Source organism: Dryobates pubescens, chromosome 7, assembly GCF_014839835.1.
Source record: "Dryobates pubescens isolate bDryPub1 chromosome 7, bDryPub1.pri, whole genome shotgun sequence".
Classification (NCBI taxonomy): Eukaryota; Metazoa; Chordata; class Aves; order Piciformes; family Picidae; genus Dryobates; species Dryobates pubescens.
This window is the reverse complement of record NC_071618.1, coordinates 6,388,527-6,406,701: the sequence shown is the minus strand read 5'-3', so window position 1 is coordinate 6,406,701 and position 18,175 is coordinate 6,388,527. Positions and strand designations below refer to the sequence as shown.

The following is an 18,175-nucleotide window of genomic DNA, read 5'->3' as shown; positions in this document are numbered from 1 at the left end:
TGTAGAGTTAACACTTGCAAAGGACATCAAGTGCAGTAAAAAGAACTTCTGTGTGGTGGGTTAACCCTAACTGGATGCCAGATGCCCACCAATATTGATTATTCCTGTCTGAATGAGTCCTTCACCATATGTCACTTCAGGTTCCTTCCAATTTCCTGCCACTGAGCAGACTGGAATTTGTACCAGCTGAGCCACAGGCCTTCCTGTTAAATGAAATGGTTTCTGCACCACTGTGAGGCAAATCAACGTGTATTAGATTGTTAAATATGACTCTTTACCAGTCAAATATTTCACTGCATAAATTCATTATTTCTCTGGGGATTAAACCCAGTATCTGAAGTGTGAAATAGTATTTACCTCTAGTTTTCAGATGCTGTTCTGCTCTGTACCCAGCCTACCGTCCATTATTACTCTTCCTCTGATTCTAAAACAGCATCTTGATTTCAAAGTCAGCATTAGAAATAATTGACAATATGGAATATTGCCTTCTCCTAAACAAGAATTGTTGTTGCTAGCTTGCAGGTTGGGATTGACACAAAGAAACCCTTAAGCAAACTGAATGTTCCTGGTGTGCATGTGAGATAAATGAGCTCTGTTCAGATATCGTTACATGTATGCAAATAAAACGTGGCTTTTGCTGGTGTCACCACATATGTAAAAGATTATTTTGTAGCAGCTTTCTCTTTTGTCTGACTTCCTGAGGATCTCAGAGCTAAAGCACTTTTCAGAACTAGAAACCAAACAGGCTTTTTTGCCTTTTTGATTGTGGTAATTTCTGTGGTGTTAGCTGCAGATGCAGAAGTGCAAAGTGTTAGGAAAGATTAGTACAAGAATGCACATTCACAGTGCAAGCTCTGGTGTACATTTTAATCTACACAAGAGGAATTCTGGGTTCTCTTGAAATGTACATATTTGTAATATACAGATTTTTATAATGAATTCTTTAATTCAGTGTGGATGCAATTGCATTTACAGTGAGCCTATACTCTGATGTTGCTTGTTTGTGCATTACTATGTCATGTGCTGGAGTCCCTCTCCTATGAGGACAGACTGAAAGTGTTGGGGCTGTTCAGGCTGGGCAGTGACTGGCTGGAAAGCAGCCCGTAGGGGAGAGGCTTGGGGGTGCTGGTGGACGAGAAGCTCAACATGAGCTCTCAGTGTGCACTTGCAGCCCAGAAAGCCAATCAGATCCTGGGCTGCATCAAAAGATATATGACCAGCAGGTCAAGGGAGGTGATTCTCCCCCTCTACTCAGCTCTGGTGAGACCCCCCTGGAGTACTGCATCCAGTTCTGGAGCCCCTATTACAAGAGGGATATGGATGTGCTGGAGTGTGTCCAGAGAAGGGCCACGAGGATGATCAGAGGGCTGGAGCACCTCTCCTATGAGGACAGACTGAGGGAGTTGGGGCTGTTCACTCTGGAGAAGAGAAGGCTCTGAGGTGACCTAATTGTGGCCTTCCAGTATCTGAAGGGGGCCTACAAGAAGGCTGGGGAGGGACTTCTCAGGATCTCAGGTAGTGATAGGACTAGGGGGAATGGAATGAAGCTGGAAGTGGGGAGATTCAGGCTGGATGTGAGGAGGAAGTTCTTCACCATGAGAGTGGTGAAGCCCTGGAATGGGTTGTCCAGGGAGGTGGTTGAGGCCCCATCCCTGGACATGTTTAAGCCCAGGCTGGATGAGGCTCTGGCCAGCCTGATCTAGTGTGGGGGCAATGGGTGCAAACCAGAGCATGGGAGGTTCCACATATGGAAAAACTTCCTCACTGTGAGTGTGGCAGAACACTGGAACAGGCTGCCCAGGCAGGATTTAGAGTTCCTTCTCCAGGAACATTCAAAACTTGCCTGGATGTCACCTGCTCTAGGTCATCCTGCTCTGGAAGGGAGTCCCTTCCAACCCCTGATATTCTGTGATTAATTTTCTAGTCTCTTTACTGTAAGATTCTTTTAATTTGCTCAGGGTTCAGCAGCAACACGTTTCTTGGGCCAGGCAGTACCTCTGCTGTAGCTGTGAAGAAGTTTGGCTGGGAGTTGAGTTCATCAGTCTGCTTGTGTGGACAGCGGCCGCATGACTTCGTGCTGGGAATTCTGGCAGGGAATAGGCTAGGTGCCGGTCTCTTCATAGGGCAGACTTTGCTAGAGCTCATGCTTCGCTCTTATGCTAATGAAGGGATTGTAATGCATTGTTAGGCCCTCTAGATGGTGATGTGCCCCACGTGGGGGTTCTCTGGAATGCAAGATGTAGGATGCAGAGCGGTCGATGCCTTGCCGGGCTTCTGCACTTCTTTCACCCCAATGGGGCTGTGGGGTCCTTTGCCTGGTGACTTAGTTCACTGTTCCTTTAAGCTCTTTTAAGAGGAGCTGTAATGGCTACCGAGATAAAAATAAAACGACAGATGTATGGGGAATGATAACAGCATTGTGGTTTTGTGCAAACGGTAAGCTGTCGGTCACAAATACCTTGATTTTATGCTGCACCGAGTGCTGTTGTATCTCGTCGCTCGCTGCTCCCCTGAACCTGCTTTTGGTGAAGTTGTCCATTAGAGGGAGCCACAGAGCAATTTATTGCTGATGGGCATTGAGGAATAACAGGACATCAACGACAGCTTCAGAGATTACTCTGGGCTTTTCTTTTTATTATGGTGAGTTATTTTTTGCCCTCCTAAGACTTATTTCCTTGCCAATGTATCCAGAGTCCTCCGTTTTAAAGCAGTTGTTTATTGTCTTTTGACACCCTTCTCTGCTGTGCAGTTGTCCCATTCCCATAGCACATGCATTATTTACAAGGATGTTTAAAATATTTATGTAATCTCCCCAAAATAATCACTCTTCTGTTCCCTAGGTCACTACTTCTCTTATCTTGATAAAAAATAATCTCTAAGGGAATTACAGAGCCAGGCAGACTGACCTTTCCCATGGTGGCACTGAAGGGCTGTGCTTGAAAGCACCTAACACCACCCTGCTGTGCACGGCACCCGTGTTAGGGATAAGCTCTGCAAGCGCAAAGAGGATTTAAGTACAGTCCACAGTGGGTGGTGCACACAAGGGTGAGACAGCCTTTATCTGATGAATGGGTTTAAAATCTCAGATCTATTGACCATCAGAAGCTGAGAGCTTAAAGCAGGGCCACAAGCACTCCCTATGAGTTCTGCTCATACAACATTTGCACCTCGCCCTTTGCTGCTTTTGCAGAAGTCCACAGCACAGCTTCTTGCCCAAAGCTTGCATGTGGAGGATGGTGAATGATCCACGGTCACCAGAGAGAACTATGGAGATGGAAAAGTTACCTGTGAGGAGCCAGATTTGGATGCAAATTAAACATCCCGAAGTCTGAGCAGAGAGGAGGCGGCCTCCAGGCAGGAAATCTGAGGGTGTGAATCCAGGCATGGCTCGTGGTGCCACAGGAAATCTGCCTGCAAGGCAGTGGTGCTGCTGGCCTGACTTACCCTGATTTAGGATGCTTCTACTTCCAGCACTGACTGTGCTTTTTTGTCTATTGACAACTGTGCTTCGAGGCACTGTTTTCAGATGCAGCCTCCTCATCTGCAGTCAGATTTCCCCTTGAAATCCTAGGGAATTTTGCCTGAGTGAAGCCATACGCTACTTAACTTACTGAGGCGAAATCTGTTTACAGATACAAAATACAAACAAGCCCTGGAACTTCTGTCCTTCATTATTTTACACTGATTTGCTGTGGTCCGGACTGTCTCCAGCATTTTTCTCAGCGCACTCATTACTCCAGGCAGTGATGAAACTGGAGAAACCAAATTACCAACTTGGCCTTCCCATGGTTATAATGTCATTGAAATAAGGGGAAACACAAATATACTGCCTGGCCATGGGAATCTGAAACCTTCCTGGTTTATTTCCAGTAAAAACCAATCAGAAATCCTTAATTCCCTCCCTTTCCTAGTAGGTGTCCACACTAAGGTGTTGAACATAACGTCAGGATCAAGATTTTCCTAGTGTGACCTTTCAAATCTGTCAATGAGAAATCCTCTTGAAATGTAACTTCCCACTAAAGAAATTTAGGTAAAGCTGTAGGGCTGTTTCAATTGTGTTAAAAATGGTCACCAAAGATGGCCACGTTGCTTGGAAGCAAATGCTACTTTTGAGTAATACTCTTCTGCTGGAAAAGAAACTGACAAAATCAGTGTGATAAATGATCTTGGGCAGGTCTGGGGCATAGCCTTCATTGTGCTTTTGAAGCAACAAGGCAGGATTCAAATACCTATGCATTCACAACAGAACTGGACTAATTTATCTGCTCTTTTTTATGTTGGTATGCCTGTGTCCAAATAGCTGAAGTGAAGATTCTGGTTTTGCTGAGAGTAGAAAATTAAACGAGTGCCATTAGTTTGCACAGCATAGTTCACATTGTTTTGCAGCAGCTGCAGGATGCATTCTTTGCACTTAATGTAAACAAACAGAGAGGATCTCAGTACAGGGGAGGGCTCCCAGGGTGCAAAGGCATCTGGGTGCTGCAGACCCTCACCTCCCTGGCTCTGCTTCTGCTGCTGGGGCCAGACCTGCCTGGCAATGAGAAAAGCAGGCACTGAAGCATTTGAGGGCCACTGTGCTGGGCTGTATCCTATCCAGATTTCTTAAAACTGGCTATTTCATTGTTTGGATATAAATTGGTTGCTGATTAGATCCAAGTGGGTTTGTTTAAAAAGAAAAAAAAGTGGCCAGCTAATTGAGTTAAAACTATGTGGTTTATGGGAGAAAATGCCAAAGTTAATTACAGTTGCCATCTGTTTCATCAAAACACTTGCTCACTTTGAATACCGCTATTGTCAGGCCTGGTTTTAATATCTTTCTCATATTTATTCCAATGAGGAGGTACTTTGAAATTAAATCATGTCATTGCCCATAATTTCTGGCAGGCAACAGAGCCATGGTGTCTGTGGTGACCTTACAGTTTTATTTCTTTTAAGAAAAATATTTCTGTGGCTTTAATCACTGCAAGCTTAGCTGTGTGCACAGGAAGCTTGCCTGATTTTTTTTTCCCCAGGGATTTATTCAAGGAGGTCTTTGAGTATGTATTTCTGTGTGAGGGAAACTGCAGACATGAGTGGCATTCTTTTCCCCACTATCTCCTTTCCATTACCTGGCCATGATTTGATTCCTGCAATATTGATTCTCACAAAACCCATGAAGAATTTGCTTCTTACTCTGGAACTTGCTCTTAAGAGCTGTGCCATGCTATGTGAGTTAGCTATTGTGAAAGTCTCACAATACACTTGCATGACACAGCCTTGAGGAGCTGGGCGACTGAACATAAGCTTTTGCCCCATGAACTTGTTTGCCGTATTACAGGTTGGAAGAGACCTCAAAGACCATCGAGTCCAACCTGTCACCACAGACCTCACGACTAGACCATGGCATCAAGTGCCACGGCCAGTCCCCTCTTGAACACCTCCAGGGACGGTGACTCCACCACCTCCCTGGGCAGCACATTCCAATGACGAATGACTCTCTCAATGAAGAACTTTCTCCTCACCTCGAGCCTAAACTTCCCCTGGCGCAGCTTGAGACTGTGTCCCCTTGTTCTGGTGCTGGTTGCTTGTTTGCTGGATGCAAACAAGCACATCCTTTTTCAGCTCGTTTCCAAGAGTTACCTAAAATCCTCTTAACTTTGCTTAAACTACATTTAACTGCCAGCTTTGTATTTTGTCTTCCAGTTAATCATTTCTCAGTTCCAAATGTCTGCAAGTACAGACACCAAAGCTAAAGCCAGGCTTTTCCATTCCTCAAAGAAGCAACAGGCAGCTAGCAGGTATCCCAATTCTCACCTGCAAGAGCTAAAACCTTTCAGATAAACCAGAACATGATGCCATTTTGTTTAAAATAAAATACTTTTATCTAAACTAACAGTTATGGGTTCTAGGAGTATTTCAGTTTTCTGTACACTGCTTGTTACCTTTCTTCATGTTTGCTTGTCTTATTTCAAATATCTTGGGATTTACATTCTAGAAGGAAGAATAGCTTAGTTAAGAATTACTTTCAGTAGTCTACCAGAAGATATTTTTTTGGTTCATTTATGCACACTGAAGAAATGCACACACATTTATGCACAGAGAAACAAATTTGTCTTCTTTTTTACAATATGAATGACATGTCAGAGGCTCCTGCTGTACTGCTGGCCTGCCTGCATTCACTGGGGGATGATGGCACAAATACCAGTTCTTGCTTAGTAAAAACTAATCCCATAAGGGAGGGTTATGAGGTATTTGAAATTTATGTTGTGTATTGCTATTGGTAAATAGAAGAGGTCAAGATCGTGCTGAGGTGACAGAAGCAAGGTGACTGTGAAGTTGGCATCTGGAAAACAAAACACCAATAACTTCTTTTAACAGCCCATCTATCTTACTATATACACATTCTCTGAAGCGTTCATTTGGCTGGCAAATGAGAAAGTATCACTGACTGGATCTTTGTCATTTCCAAGGCTTAAATGAACATGAATTCATGTGTACCGAAGGCTATGAATTCAATGGAAAATTCAATTCATCTGCTTCTGGAAGGAAAAATTCTTTGCTCTGTCTGCTTCAAAGAGAAACAAAACCATCCTTATTATTCTTAGTAAGAGGACTGTGCTGTGACCACTCAATATAGTGAAATGACAGCTCCCTGAAAATCTTGCTGCTCTTACATCTGGGATAAAAGCTAGCCTAGTGGGAGTGATACGTAATTAGGCAATACGATTAGAAAGAGAGATCGTTCCTGAATCAGTTCATTAGGATTAACCAGGCTTTGTTCCATGGCAACTTAGCTAAGAATAATCATGACTGCAAATAGTAATGTTCCAGTTTCTTGGGTGGAGCACAGAGTAAAGCTGCCGGTCTCCAAGCGCAATTGTTAATGCGTTTGGTGATTCTTGTATGTCACTGTGGCTGCACGTCAGCCAGTCAGTCAGAGTTGTTATTTCTGCCGTCACACATGGTGTGTAAGTAGTTTGAAAGCCTGCGGGAGAGCAGAAGTCATAAAGTCCATGCAGTTTCAGTTTGTTTTTGGTGGGATGTGACTTCTGACATTAACAGCTGACACAGTATTTCCTCAGCCACATGCCCAGAGGCATCAGTGGTGCGAATGGAGTATGTGAGAGATGTGGGCTGGAGTGGTCAGGCTGGCACATTGGTGGATCCCGATGATAAACCGGTTCTGAGGAATGTGGATGGAGAAGTTCAAAACACCTTTTCTGCTCGTTCATGCTGTAGGACACACATAGAGTGATTGCCCATTGGAATGGGCTGCCTGGGGAGGTGGTGGAGTTGCCATCACTGGAGGTTTTCAGGAGAAGACTTGATGGGGTGCTTGGTGCCATGGGTTAGATGTTTGGGTGGTGTTGGATTGGTTGATGGGTTGGACACGATGATCTTGAAGGTCTCTTCCAACCTGGTTTATTCTATGTATTCTATGTATTCTATGTATACCCAGGTCCTGTTAAAGTGCAGCTGGCCCAAGGAAAGGCAGTGTTGCCAGCAAGCAGTTTGATTACGTTGAGTCTGTCAAGGAAGAGAATCATAAATCTCACACTTTTAAAATATTATTTGTTTTTATCATTCTACTGTGCAATGTCCCCCCCCGCCCCAAATTTCTTGTAAATGTAAAGTGCTGTCTAATCTGTTTGGAAACTATGGTGCTTTCATAACTCACCAGTCTAAGTCAGTATGAATCATTTTACATATTTGATTATGGTGGCATAGCCATTTGAACAATGATGACAAGCATGAATTTGATCGCTTCACTTGGAAGCAACCCCAAGCTTGCACAGGCTTCAGATGGCATTTATTTGTGTATGCAAAGCCACTGTTAAATGCTATGGTAGGAAGACGCCATCTTTACTGACTTATGGTTTGATGTGTATTTCCAAATGATCACTTACTTCTCCTACAACTACCAGAGGCCCTAGAAGAAGGTGTGTGCAGGGACACCACCATTCTTCAGAGGTGCCTCTCTTTGAGTGTCTCGGATTTGTGCCTTTGGGGCACTTTTCATGCCTCTCCTCCCCACGTTCACTGCCAGAACTATTAATTCAACAGGCCCAGCTCTTCTGGGCATGCAGCAGCCTTTGCCTTCAGGAAGTCTGGCTGATGCTGAGAGCAAATGACCTATTGTTTAGCTTTGGCTGTCTGGCTTGAGCTTGCTGTCCAGGTTCCTCCATCAGTCAGTGGAGATTGGTGGGTATTACCAGGAGATGGCTTAGGTGCTCTTGGGGCATGCCTCAGGAATGGGGGCAGGGGGCTACCTCCTCCCTAAAACTCTGCCCTCTCTCCTTCAACTGCAAAGGATGCACAGACATCCAGCCAAGAACCCACCCAAATACAGAAGGAATGAGGGGAGATGCTTGCCAGCCAAAATGATCCTAATATAGATTAAGGTTTGACAAGATACTCGTTCTTGAGTGTCAAGAGTCATCCTTTATAATGGTGTTTCTTTCAGGCAGGTGGAGTTGACAATTCCCCTTACACACACACACACACACACACACACACACACACACACACACACACCCCTCCCCCCTCACTCCTCTACCTGGCTTCTTTGGCAGGTCAGCACATTTCAGGTTTTGTTCTCTTTTGTCCTAGCTCCAGATGTGGGTTCTCACTGGCTGGGCATTCACTAGGGCATTTTCCATCTCACAGCATCCCTGATGTTTTGCAATGGGCTTGTTATGTTAGCTGAAATCCACCTTGCCTTGCCATCATTACTTTTACCAATGTTTTTGCCTCCAGTGACTCACCTCTGATTTATAACTCCCTACAGCCAGAGTGGATAATGGCAAACTTGTTAGAATTACAGCATCTTGACAATGTAATATTTGTACCAGCTGCATCTACTACATGGTGCTTAAACTCTTCAAGCATACAGCTTCATTGAAGATAATTCTGGAGTCTATTTACTTTTAAAACAGCTGGAAAACAAAGAATATATGATTTCTGCTGGTGATTGTGTACAGCCTCTGGGAATTCAGGGACTCTAACTTAGAAAGCTGTGACCATGTAGAAAACAGCTGTAAAACTTGTGGGTACATGACAGACAGTCTTTCCAGGGTGTGTCATTTGGAAGCTAGTGTGCAGTTCTGCAGAAAGCTGGTCTCACTGATTGCAGTCTTGTGGTCGTTTGAGGCTGTGCCTTTAAGAACAAACACTGCTGGAACACACTGGCTAATGTTTTTGGTACTAGAACCAAAACATTCTGATATTCTAAACGAATTTCATTGGTTGATAAACAAAAATTCAGCTTTAGATTGTGAAGCGGTTGGAAAATTTTTTCCTCAGTTCAGTTCGGTTTGGGAGTTGGGGGAGTTTGGTGTTTCAGCCTGTTCTCCCTGCCTGCTTCTTCTGCGAACTGCTGGACTTGGCCTTCAGATAAGCAAACACTAATCCTGCATGGGCTTTTGAAGCTTGCTAACAACTCTTTTCCTTAGTAACTTGCCTTTCTCTCTCTCTAACCCCTTTTTGGGAAAAAAGGGAGGTAAGGGGGGGAGAGAGGGGGTTCCAAAGAGGGGATCCCTCCCTGAGGGAGGGATTTTTGTTGTGTTATTTGTCTTTGCTGTGTATTTCTGTGTATATATTGTAAATACCTATATATATTGTGTTATATATAACCTGCTTTCCATATATGCTTGTAAATATATATAGCTTTTGCTCTTCGACTGAGTTAGCTGTGGTTTCTTACTCTGTGGAGGAGGGAGAGCTAAGCCCTCTCTCAACCTACCACAAGTCTTCAGGCTACAGAGGATTATCCATGCAAAGCAGACCTGCTGCATATACACACAATGCTCTGGGCACAGGTAGAGGTTACAGCAAAGGGCTTGTCCCATCTGAGACTCTCCACAGACAGTGTAGTTAGCTGTAAGAGTGGTGCATGTTTGGTCATGATACTGATGTTTATGTTTGCCAGATGTTCTTCTCTAATGGAAGCATTATGTGCATGTCTGCCAAATCAGCCAGTTGAGTCTGAGACACCTTTCATAGAATCATAGAATTGCCTGGTTGGAAAAGATCTTATGCTCATCAAGTCCAGCCACAACCTAACATGTCCCTGTACACAGCAGTTAGACCATGTCCCTAAGCTTCTCATCCAAATGTGTTAAATCCCTCCAGGGATGGTGACTCCACCACATCCCTGGGCAGCCTGTTCCAGTGCCCAATGACCCTTTTGGTGAGAAAATTTTTCCTAATATCTGATCCTAAGCCTCCCTTGGTGCAACTTGAGTCTATTTCCTCTCATCCTATTACTTGTTACTTTGGAGAAGAGGCCAACCCCTACCTTGCTACAGCCTCCTTTCATGTACTCATAAAGAGCAATGAAACCTCACCTCAGCCTCTTCTTCTTCAGGCTGAACAACCCCAGTTCCCTCAGCCTCTTCTTACAGGACTTGTGCTCAGATCCCTCATCAGATTCATAGCCCTTCTCTGCATACACTCTAGCACCTCAATATCCTCCCTGAAGTGAGTGGCCTAAAACTGAACACAGTATTTGATGAGTTTTCTGGATCCTCCCTAAGGTCTTTATTATGAGTGGGTATCACATTCACCAGCCTTCAGTCAAGTGGAACTTCCCCAGTCATCCAGGACTGCTGATAGATGATGAAAAGGAGCTTGGAGGTCACCTCCACCAGCTCCCTGAGTACCCTTGAGTGGATCCCATCTGGCCCCAAAGACCTGTGTGTGTGTCTCAGTGGCAAAGCGGGTACCTCACCATTTCCTCTTGGATCATGGGAGTTTGTTCTGCTCTCTGACTCTGTCTTCTGGGACATGGTTTGGGTATCCTGATCTTACTGTTACAGACTGTGGCGAAGAAGGCATTAAGAAACTCAGCCTTATCCTCATCTTTTGTCAGTATGGTTACTCCTTTATCCAGTAATGGGTGGAGGCTTTCCTTGGCCCCTTTTGTTGTTGATATATTTATGGAAACATTTTTAAATTATCTCTCACAGACTTGACCAAATTAAGTTCTTGTTGGGCTTTAGCCCTTCTAATTTTCTCACTGCATGACCTTTCTGCCTCCTTGTAGTCCTGCCGTGTTGCCTGCGCCTCCCTCCAAAGACCACAGAATTTCCTCTTTTCCGTGAGGTTCAACCAATATTCTGTTTTGCAAGGCCCATTTTCTTCCCCATCAGCTCATCTTCTGACACATGAGGGTGGCCTGGTCTTGCACCCTCAGGATTTCCTTCTCAAAGACTCTCCATCCTTCCTGAGCTCCTTTGCCCTTCAGGACTGCCTCCCAAGCAACTTTCAACTGCCTTCTAAGCAGGCCAAAGTTTGCCCTCTGGAATGTGGCAGTCCTGCTGACCCCTCTCCTTCTCCAAGATCTTCATGATCACTATGACCCAGGTGTCCTCCAAACATGGTATAATCCACCGGTCCTTCTCTGTGGACAAACAACAAGTCCAGTGGGGCACCTTCCGTAGTTGGTTCACTCACCAGCTGTGTCAGGAAGTTATCTTCCACACACTCCAGGAGCACCCTAGACTGTTTGCTGTGTTGTATTTCCAGTAGACAGCTGGGTCTCCCACAAGAACAAGAGCAGGGAATCATGAGATTTCTCCCAGTTGCTTGTAGAATAATTCATCTGTCTTTCCATCCTGGTTGGGAGGCTGTAGGATGAAGGGTTGGTTTTGGATAGTTTTGGAACAGTTATGTTTGGTCTCTGACTCGGAAAAGAATGTAAACAATCTTGTCACTGAAGGGAGACACTTAGCAGAATTTGGTTGGATGTGTTAGAAGATTGTTTTGTTAGTTTAGCCTATTTTATGCTTTAATTACACACACACCAGTAGAAAACAACCAATTAAGATGTGACACACGTGCCTTCTGACAGAGTATATAACTTTGCTGTGTAACGTAATAAAGGTCTTTGCCTGCTAACATCTTGTCCTGGAAGCTGTGCTCAGGGTGATCGAACACCTACACCCATACTGCAATAAATGGTAACCCCGACAACAACAGGAGGCCTGTAGCAGGCTGCCATTACAATATCTGCCTTCTTGGCCTCTCCCCTGGTTTTAACCATGAGCACTCTTAACTGCATCATCACCGTCATAGAGCTCAAGGCAATAAAAACACTCCCTAACATACAGGGCCACTCCACCGCCTCTCCTTCCTTGCCTATCCTGTCTGAAGAGCCTACAGCCATCCATGGCAACAATTCAGTTATGTGAGCTGTCCCACCCTGTGTCTGTGATGGCAACTACATGATAGTTTTCCCGGTGCACAGCGGCTTCCATCTCCTCCTGTTTGTTGCCCGTGCTGCAGGCATTGGTGTACATACATTTCAGTTGGGCTACTGATCCTGCCACCTTTTTGCAGGGAGAAGACCTAATTCCTACCTGTTCATTCTCAGGGACTTCCACAGTTACTAACCAACCAGTGACCCTTGTGCCTCTGCAACTGAATGGATTCCTGCTTCTATTTAGTTTAGAGCCCTTTACATCTAGTTTAAAGCTCTTTCTATAAGCCCTGCTAGCTCTTGTCCCAGGGTCTTTTGCCCACCTGGAGACAGGTGTGCCCTATCTGTCACCAGAAGACCTGGTGACGCATAAAGTGACCCACGGTTAAAGAACCCTGCCTGCTACATCAGTCTCAGAGCCAGGCATTGATTTGCTGGCTCATCCTGATTCTTCCCTCATCATTCCTTGCAGCTGTGGGGATAAAGGAGATCTCTGCTTGTGTTCCTGATCCCCTCATCACCCACCCCAAGACCCTGAAATCCTTCTTCATTGCCCTTGGGCTTCTCATGTTTTACCTCATCCCTTCCCACCTGAAAGATCAGGAGTGGATAGTAATCAGAGGGCTGTAGTAAGGTAGGAAGCCTCCTTTTTATATCCTGACCTGGGCCTCCAGGAAGGCAGCAGACTTTGCTGGTCAGCATATTGGCCCTTCCACTCCCTTCAAAGTGAGTCCCCTATGACAATGATTTGTCTTCTTTCCTTTGTGGGAGTGGTTTTAATGCAGAGTGTAGTGTGACTGGGCTGTGATGACACCTGTAAGTTAGGTGAACCCCTGCTTTTGGCATTGTTTGTGTCCTCTTGCCGGGTGTTATAGCTACTATGCAAGGGGACTTGGGAGGGTGGGGTGGTTACAGGGGGGACACAATTGCCATGGTTGCTGTGTCGGGCAGGGACTTGTTGCCACTGTCCCCTGTCCTCTAAGTTACTGATGACTGGGCAGGCAGAGAGGATGGGGAGTCCTCTGTGTTGGGAGCTCTGTCTGCCCAACATGTTTGTTTAGGGGAGGTCAGGGTGTGACTCCAATAGTCTATCTCTTCCTCACACTCCCTGATAGTCTGCAACCTACTTGCCTCCCCCTGGAGCTCTGTTAGGAGACCAAAGGTCTCCCCAACCTGCACACACCTCCCACAGCCATGCTCATTGCTGTCATCCAATGTCGGCGCAAGATACTAGTTTAGGACATACTGGTGCAGGAAAAACAAAGGAGAAAATATTGCCACTCTGAGGGCTGGAAGCTAAAATTAAGGTTGCCAGCAGGAGAGAGGAGCAGATGCTCTGCACGCCAGCGGTGGTTCATGGGACTGTGCTCCAGGGAATAGTCTCAAGCCAAAAAGGAAGAGCCGCGTGCATAAGCAGGCAGCCCATGGTAGCTCACACTCAGCACTGGGCTAAAACCACTGTATATGTGACACAGTACCCTCCATGCCCCCTGGCTAATGAATACTCACCCTGAGCAGCAGCTAGGACTGTCCTTGTGCTGCTTACCAAGAGCGTTTGTTGTTCTTCAGACTCAATTTTTTAGGCAAAAATCACACACACCCCCCCCTTCCCTAAATTACAAGAATTTGTTCAATGCTCTGCTTTTCTGCCAAGCTCATAAAAATTGCCTCCATTTTAATGCTTTGCAGAAGAGTGCTGATACTTTTTCCAGAAATGGCTTAATCTGTACACATTGAAGTTTGATATCCAGCAGATGTTTGGCTAAATTCTAATGAAACAGCCAGTGTGGCCTACCATGGGAATTTTATCATAATCCTCCTGAGGGAAAAAAAATGTTCATCCCAAGGGGTGTGTCGTAGGTCAAACAAAAACTGTCATACCTCCTCCTTGTTTCGAAAGCACCCATCATCCTTCCTTTTATTTCCGACAAAAATGCAAAAGCTTTTTGTCAGCAATTTGCCTTTTTATTTATATGCTGGTATGGTAACTAATTACTACAAGTACCACATTCCACTAATCTTTCCATAATGGTATTTCTAGTATGACAGCTTTCATCTGCTGACTAAACAAGCACAGTCTTGCCTTTGCTCAGCATGGCTGTGACTCAAAACCCAATCACTGGGATTTGAGGTTCTTAGGGCTCGCCTGCGCACGGCTTTTGCATCAGAGCAGTTACACAAGTTTAAGTCGAAGTAGTGCAGCCTCCAAGCATGGGTGAAACCACATTCCTTTTGAAGTGCTTGTATCAGCACAGCCCATCTGAAAAAATAACATGTAACAAGCTGCCCATGATGGAATAGCTGTGCTGGAGTACATGGACTGGCTATCCTGATCTGGCTGAGACAGTTTCACGCTGCCCATCACTGTGCCAGTCTTCACACACACAGTATCCCACAGTATAACTAAGGTTGGAAGAGACCCCAAGGATCATCAAGTCCAACCTGTCCCAACAGACCTCACAACTAGACCATGGCACCAAGTGCCACGTCCAATCTCCCCTTGAACACCTCCAGGGACGGTGACTCCACCACCTCCCTGGGCAGCACATTCCAATGACGAACGACTCACTCAGTGAAGAACTTTTTCCTCACTTCAATTCTAAACCTCCCCTGGCACAGCTTGAGACTGTGTCCCCTTGTTCTGGTGCTGGTTGCCTGGGAGAAGAGACCAACCTCTGCCTGTCTACAACCTCCCTTCAGGTAGTTGTAGAGAGCAATAAGGTCACCCCTGAATCTCCTCCAGGCTAAGCAACCCCAGCTCCCTCAGCCTCTCCTCATAGGGCTTGTGCTCAAGGTCTCTCCCCAGCCTTGTTGCCCTTCTCTGGACACGTTCAAGTGTCTCAATGTCCTTCTTAAACTGAGGGGCCCAGAACTGGACACAGGACTCAAGGTGTGGCCTAACCAATGCAGAGTACAGGGGCACAATGACCTCCCTGCTCCTGCTGGCCACACTATTCCTAATACAGGCCAGGATGCCATTGGCCCTCTTGGCCACCTGGGCACACTGCTGGCTCATGTTTAGGCAGGTGTCAATCAGCACCCCCAGGTCCCTCTCTGTTTGGCAGCTCTCCAGCCACTCTGACCCCAGCCTGTAGCTCTGCATGGGGTTGCCGTGGCCAAAGTGCAGCACCCAGCACTTGGCCTTGTTAAATGCCATGCCATTAGACTCTGCCCATCTGTCCAGTCGGTCGAGGTCCCTCTGCAGAGCCTTTCCACCCTCTAACTGACTAACATCTGTTCCCAACTTGGTGTCATCTGCAAACTTGCTGATGACTGACTCAACCCCCTCATCCAGATCATCAATGAAGATGTTAAAGAGGATGGGGCCCAGCACTGATCCCTAGGGGACGCCACTGGTGACTGGCCGCCAGCTGGATGTGGCACCATTCACCACCACTCTCTGGGCTCGGCCCTCCAGCCAGTTCCTAACCCAGCACAGAGTGTTGCTGTCCAAGCCACGAGCTGACAGCTTAGCCAGCAGTTTACTGTGGGGGATGGTGTCAAAGGCCTTGCTGAAGTCCAGGTAGACCACATCCACAGGCCTCCCCACGTCCACCAGACGGGTCACCTGATCATAGAAGGACATTTTTTTTTCTCAGAATATATCTGAGATTTTGGGGAAAGTTCATGGGACAAGAAATCAGATATCATGCTGTTCACCTAGAATGTGAGTTTTCACCTTCTGTCTCCTTCCAGGTCTGGGAAGCAGGAGCCTGGACTCTGAGCTTACAGCTGGGGAGCAACACAACACAGGGAACGTCTGCCTTTCATGTCACCTCACACCAAACATGCTCCTTGCCACAGAGCCCGGTGCAGCAAGAGTTCTGCTGACGCAGAAGCTTATGCAAGGGGCTCATCGTGCAGAAAACTCACCGCAGGACCGGGCTCAGGGTAGTTGTCCTCTACCACACGCTCTGCTGTGTATGGCACAGCTCCTGTATCGTGGGAGTTTTGTTTGTTCCTTTTCTCTTTTTTTTAAGCCCAGTCACCATGTGCTGATGGTGTAGGTACACAATGTGTTTGCTTTGGCAATGAAAGCAGCTGAAGAATTTCCCACTCCATCCCCCAGACCAGCTGCTCACCCTGTTCCTCTAGGTTATGCTGATGGAACTGTTTGCAGTTAATAGTACAAGCCAGGTCAGAGAAATGACGATGTTAAAAAGTAACTTACATCAAAAAAAAAACCAACCCCAACCAACAAACAACCCAGTCACAAGTGCAAGGGGAACACTGACTTGAAATAACACTGCAGAGGACAAGCAATTTTTTAATGTATTGTAATAAAAGTAGTTCCTATGGGACTCAGGAAAAGTAAGTAGCAGCTTGTGTGTAAGGTCAGGGGGGGTTAAAACCGCACCCCCAAAAAAAACCCCTCAAAAACCCCCCAAAACCAAGTGTTGAAATAAACAGAGCAAACAAAAGAGATGACATTTGGAACTATGCAAATGTGTTGTCATCTACTCTGAGTATCAAGTGTACTCCTTCAACCTGTCTGATCTAATATAAACATAGAGCAGCATGTATATCTAAAAAAGTCTCTACCGAAGCATTTCAGATACTTATCTTGCCCTCGGGAGATGATAAGGGAAGAGAGCAAACCAGGTATGACAGCTCCTAGAGGCATCATTTAATGCATGGTTACAAGGCATTCACATTCCATTCTGATGAGTGGCAAAAGCATACTGAGAAGAAGAGAAAAGAAAGGAGAGGAGCCACGTTGGGCGCCAGATTTAGCCAGATATGGCGACGACTGAGGTTCTTGGAATCAATACGGCTGACCAATATGATCGGGTATTGATCCTTTATTGTTCCAGTGTTGCAGGCCTATGGCTCAGGCCTATGGTGAAAGCATGGCACAGTAAAGCATGGAAGGAAAGGAGATAGGACAGGCAGGAAAAGAAGAAGAAGTGCGCAGCAAGGAAACTGCTACAATTTATATAACCTTGGTGTGCCTTGTTGGCATGGACTCATCGGTTCCCTATGAGTGACCACACATCACACTATTGTAGATTATTGGTCCAACTATGGATGACACGCGAGGTTTGTTGCTGCAGGTGCATGTCCTGGTGTCCCGAGATAACTCACCATGTTTCTAGCTACCAGCATCTTGTTTTAGTTACAGTGCTGCAGGCACAGCACTGTTTTGGCATACTGGTAGCTGGCTCTGCACTTCTGCTGAGCATGGCCTACCACCATGTCAGGCTCTAGGCCTGCACTGCCAGATTGCTCACACTGCTCGTCACTGGCATTCCCACAGAAGAGATGGTAGGTCTCAGCTAAAAATTGAAGCACATTAACATTGAAAATTAGTTTATCGAAGTGGGGTTGTTGTTGTTGTTGGGTTTGTTGTTGTTGTTGTTTTCCTTTTCAAAATAGAGGCCATGTGAGTTCAGCATGAAACAAAAAAAAAAAGGCATTAAAGCTTCATTTTGGATGCTAAATTTACTGGAACAAGTGGGAATGCTTTTATTGCCACTGGCATATTTAAAAGCAAGTCTTCTTTCAATCTGTTTTTTTTTTTTCTCTCATAGCAAGCTGTTGGCTGAAAATTCTTTCCAGACATACACAGCATTAAATGAAAATGACTCCGCATGGATTCTGGTTTGAAGGAGTAACTTTGACTCAAATTGAAACTCTGTGAGGTCACTCCTAGAGCTTGTATTTTGCTGGAGTTTGGACTGATTACAATTTTGTTTTCCTTGACTGCCAGTGGATGAGCCCACATGGTTTGTCCTATCACCTTAAAGTCCTATTGGCTAGAAAAGCGAGGCATCAAGGTTTGATGTGATTTGTAATGAGAACAGGAACCAAACTGCCATCTGATTTTAATGGCCTCCAGGCCTTGGTATGTCCACAGATGATCTTGCTCAAGGAAGAAGAAAGAGACCTTCAGGTTCTGCAGATGAGAAGCAGAAACAACACTGGCTGCTTTGTGACCCTTGAGTGTCTTTTCATGTTGATAATAAATTAAGATAACAGATACATAATAAAGCTTCT

The 18,175-nt window shown here is 45.6% G+C and overlaps 1 protein-coding gene across 2 annotated transcripts in view; it reads left to right on the top strand.

The window, feature by feature from the left end:
- The window catches only part of CHAMP1 (chromosome alignment maintaining phosphoprotein 1), a 35,097-nt gene extending 17,338 nt beyond the window's left edge, over nt 1–17,759 (top strand). The window contains exon 4 of one of the 2 annotated variants that reach the window (XR_008462334.1): nt 17,710–17,759. The gene's annotated coding sequence lies outside the window, so the exon portion shown is untranslated. Of the gene's footprint in view, nt 1–15,874; nt 16,054–17,709 lie in introns of those variants that run through there. The other variant, XR_008462333.1, reaches the window with a different exon arrangement.
- Nucleotides 17,760–18,175: the final 416 nt, after the last annotated feature.